Genomic DNA, 4,935 nt, shown 5'->3' with positions numbered 1-4,935 from the left:
CACTCTCAACTCAGATGCACTGACCAGGTAGACAGGAAAAGGCCTGCGAACTTTTGAATTTCAATTTCCTGTTTGGCCAGCATGGCAAGCTGCAAGTGACCATGCAGAGATCATCAGCAGAGGTGACCATGATGGAGTCCCAGAATCGCAAAAGAGCTCCAGCATGGACCGAACGGGAGGTACGGGATCTGATCGCTATATGGGGAGAGGAATCCGTGCTATCAGAACTATGTTCCAGTTTTCGAAATGCCAAAACATTGGTGAAAATCTCCCACGGCATGAAGGACAGAGGCCATAATAGGGACCGAAGCAGTGCCTGCGTGAAACTTAAGGAGCTGAGGCAGCCTACCAGAAAACCAGAGAGGTGAACAGCCGCTCCGGGGTCAGAGCCTCAAACATGCGCTTCTATGATGAGCTGCATGCCATTTTAGGGGGTTCAGCCCCCACTACCTCAGCTGTGTTGTTTCACTCCTTCAATGGAGATGAAGGCTACATGGAAGCAGGTTTGGGATGAGGAAGATGATGATGATGATGAGATTGCAGGTTGCTCACAGCAAACAAGCGGAAAAACCGGTTTTTCCAACAGCCAGGACCTGTTCTCACCCTGGACCTGGAACCAGTACCCCCGAACCCACCCAAGGCTGCCTCCCAGACCCACCAGGCGGAGAAGGGGACCTCTGGTGAGTGTACCTTTTAAAATACTATGCATGGTTTAAAAGCCAGCATGTTTTAATGATTAATTTGCCCTGGCATTCGCGGCTCTCCTGGATGTACTCCCACAGCCTTTGCAAAGGTTCCTGGGGAGGGCAGCCTTATTCCATCCAGCATGGTAGGACACTTTACCACTCCAGGCCAGTAGCACGTACTCGGGAATCATTGTAGAAGAAAGCATTGCAGTGTATATTTACTGGCGTTCAAACAACATCCGTTCTTTATCTCTCTGTGTTATCGTCAGGAGAGTGATATCATTCATTATCACCTGGTTGAAATAGGGTGCTTTTCTTAAGAGTGGAGGGGCTAGCCACATGCTGGGGGGAGGCAAAATGTGACCTTGGAACGAAAGCACATGTGCTATGTATGTAATGTTAACAGCAAGGTTTACCATGAAAGAGTGTACCCATTGTTCTATAAATGTGTCTTTTTTAAATACCACTGTCCCTTTTTTTTATCTCCAGCAGCTGCATGTGTTTTCAAGAATCACAGGATCTTCTCCATCCCAGAGGCTAGTGAAGATTAGAAGGTGAAAAAAACGCATTCATAATGAAACGTTCTCTGAGCTCATGCTGTCCTCCCACACTGATAGAGCACAGACGCATGGAATGCATGGAAGCAGACAATGTCAGAGTGCAGGAAAGCACAAAATGACTGGGAGGAGAGGTGGTGGGCTGAAGAGAGTAAGTGGTGGGCTGAAGAGAGGGCTGAAGCTGAAAGGTTGTGGCAGCGTGATGAGAGGAGGCAGGATTCAATGCTGAGGCTGGTGGAGGATCAAACTAATATGCTCCAGTGTATGGTTGAGCTGCAGGAAAGGCAGCAGGAGCACAGACTGCTGCTACAGCTCCTGTGCAACCAACCGCCCTCCTCCCCAAGTTCCTCACCCAGACGCCCAAGAATGCGGTGGGGGGCCTCTGGTCACTCAGCCACTCCACCCCAGAGGATTGCCCAAGCAACAGAAGGCGGCATTCAATAAGTTTTAAAGTTTTAAACTTTTAAAGTGCTGTGTAGCCTTGTCTTTCCCTCCTCCACCACCCCTCCTGGTGCTTCTCTCCTCCACCACCCCTCCTGGGCTACCTTGGTAGTTATCCTCCTGTTTGTGTGATGAATTAATAAAGAATGCATGAATGTGAAGCAACAAATACTTTATTGCCCCTGCAAGCAGTGATCGAAGGGAGGAGGGGAGGGTGGTTAGCTTAAAGGGAAGTAGAGTGAACCAAAGGGGGGCGGGGGTTCATCAAGGAGAAACAAACAGAACTTTCACACTATAGCCTGGCCAGTCATGAAACTGGTTTCCTAAGCTTCTCTGATACACACCCTACTGTGCTCTTCTAACCGCCCTGGTGTCTGGCTGTGCGTAACTAGCAGCCAGGCGATATGCCTCAACCTCCCACCCCACCATAAACGTCTTCCCCTTATTCTCACAGATATTTGTAGTGCACAGCAAGCAGTAATAACTATGGGATTACTGGTTTCGCTGAGGTCTAACCGAGTCAGCAAACTGCACCAGTGTGCTTTTAAACGTCCAAATGCACATTCTACCACCATTCTGCACTTGCTCAGCTTGTAGTTGAATAGCTCCTGACTACTCTCCAGGCTGCCTGCGTATGGCTACATGAGCCATGGCATTAAGGGGTAGGCTGAGTCCGCAAGGATAACTATAGGCATTTCAATATCCCCAACAGTTATTTTCTGGTCTGGGAAGAAAGTCCCTTCCTGCAGCTTTTGAAACAGACCAGTGTTCCTGAAGATGAAAACGTCATGTACCTTTCCCGGCCATCCCACGTTGATGTTGGTGAAATGTCCCTTGTGATCCACCAGTGCTTGCAGCACTATTGAAAAGTACCCCTTGTGGTTTATGTACTCGCCGGCTTGGTGCTCTGGTGCCAAGATAGGGATATGGGTTCCGTCTATGGCCCCACCACAATTAGGGAATCCCATTGCAGCAAAGCCATCCACTATGACCTGCACATATCCCAGGGTCACTACCCTTGATAGCAGCAGATCTTTGACTGTGTTGGCTACTTGCATTACAGCAGCCCCCACAGTAGAGTTGTCCACTCCAAATTTATTCCCGACTGTCTGGTAGCTGTCTGGCATTGCAAGCTTCCACAGGGCTATTGTCACTCGCTTCTCAACTGTGAGGGCTGCTCTCATCTTGGTATTCTTACACTTCAGGGCAGGGGAAAGTAAGTCACAAAGTTCCATGAAAGTGCCCTTATTCATGCGAAAGTTTTGCAGCCACTGGGAATCATCCCAGACCTGCAACACTATGCAGTCCCACCAGTCTGTGCTTGTTTCCCGAGCCCAGAATCGGCGTTCCACTGCATGAACCTGCCCCATTAGCACCATGATACCCACATTGCCAGGGCACGTGCTTTGAGCAAAGTCTGTGTCCATGTCCTCATCACTCTCGTCACCGCGCTGACATCGCCTACTTGCCCAGTTTCACTTTGCCAGGTTCTTGTGCTGCATATACTGCTGGATAATGCGTGTGGTGTTTAATGTGCTCCTAATTGCCAAAGTGATCTGAGCTTGCCTTGGTATGGCGTCTGCACAGAAAAAAGGTGCAGAATGATTGTCTGCTGTTGCCCTGACAGAGGGAGGGGCGACTGACGACATGGCTTACAGGGTTGGCTTACAGGGAATTAAAATCAACAAAGGGGGTGGCTTTGCGAGAAACAGAATGGCCCCCTTAGGACAGAACTCAAAACCTCAAGGATAGAACTCAAAATTGGGTTTAGCTAGCAGTTGATTTCATGGAGGGAGAGAGGAGAAAATGAATACAAAACAAATCTGGTCTATTTCTTGTTTTGATCCACTTCATCTATCTTTATACTTCTTGCTGACAGCAGACTGTGCAATACGACTGCTAGCCATTGTCCTGGGTGCTCGGCAGAAGACAGTGCAGTATGACTGCTGGCCATCGTCTTCTGCTAGCTGCAGATTAAAAGACAGTGCACTGCTGGTGGACTGAATCGCCATGAGACGAAACTTAAAAGGGAAATGACCTGGCTGAGTCACTCCCATGTTTACCCAGGCACCCCGACCTCATCAAGGTTGGTTAAAAGAGCACCCTGAACTATCTAGATGACAGCTACGAGTCATACTGCACTGTCTGCTGCCAAAAGGCAATAAACTGCTGCTGTGTAGCAATGCAGTACCACCTCCGCCAGCACCCAGGAGACATACGGTGACGGTTAGCTGAGTGGGCTCCATGCTTGCCGTGGTATGGCGTCTGCACAGGTAACTCAGGAAAAAAGACGCAAAATGATTGTCTGCCCTTGCTTTCACGGAAGGAGGGAGAGAAGGGGGGGGCCTGACGATATGTACCCAGAACCACCGCAACAATGTTTAGCCCCATCAGGCACTGGGATTTCTACCCAGAATTCAAATGGGCGGCAGAGACTGTGGGAACTATGGGATAGCTACCCACAGTGCAATGCTCCAGAAGTCGATGGTTGCCTCGGTACTGTGGACACACTCCGTCGACTACATGCACTTAGAGCATTTGTTTGGGGACACACACACTCGACTGTATAAAAAGGCTTTCTACAAAACCGACTTCTATAAATTTGACCTAATTTCGTAGTGTAGACATACCCTAAGAGTCCCTCTTTTGAAGACTGGGTGTAGATTTGGACAGTTGCCACTCAATAGTCAAGGCTTTTCCATTTCCGGTCCAGGAGACAATTGAATAGCCGGAAGGTGGCATAGTGAACTCTGAATTCTTTCCCGGTAGCTCAACCGTAGCACTGAGCACAGAACTCAGAAGACATTCACATCAAATATTATAAAGATAATGTAAGGCCAAGAAGTTCTGTTTTCTTATCAGCTACTGCACTGATCTTTAACATAAAATATTAACAAATTAACAATATCTACAGCAATGCACATTTCAAACTATACATTTTAAACACATGAAAAACCATTTTCCCCTTTATATTTTAATATTTTCACAGATTGTAATAGCAGTAAAGCCCTCCGTGTAGGGCATTTCTTGACATCTTATAACTGGCTGGGTTAAGACTATCAACTCCTATCTGGGCAGGAACTTTTCTACTAGATGCTCATTATTGGTCAAATATTAAAAGCATTAAAAAGCACAAAGAAAATGTTTATTAAAATAATCAAACTACCAAAAATTCCAATTTGTTATTTTTGTTTAGAATGGCACCAATAGACCAAGAAATGGGATTCTGATCTAATTTGCTCCTGTGTAAA

At 47.4% G+C, this 4,935-nt stretch overlaps 1 long non-coding RNA gene across 1 annotated transcript; it reads left to right on the top strand.

Annotated features, from left to right (window-relative positions):
* The first annotated feature begins 299 nt into the window (after nt 1-299).
* On the top strand, nt 300-1,239 carry LOC122461100. The gene is made up of 2 exons (XR_006282831.1): nt 300-680; nt 1,179-1,239. It is a non-coding gene; the product is annotated as an uncharacterized LOC122461100 (long non-coding RNA).
* Nucleotides 1,240-4,935: the final 3,696 nt, after the last annotated feature.

The sequence above is a fragment of the Dermochelys coriacea genome, chromosome 7 (assembly GCF_009764565.3).
Source record: "Dermochelys coriacea isolate rDerCor1 chromosome 7, rDerCor1.pri.v4, whole genome shotgun sequence".
Taxonomy (NCBI): domain Eukaryota; kingdom Metazoa; phylum Chordata; order Testudines; family Dermochelyidae; genus Dermochelys; species Dermochelys coriacea.
This window is presented reverse-complemented; position numbering and strand designations above follow the sequence as displayed.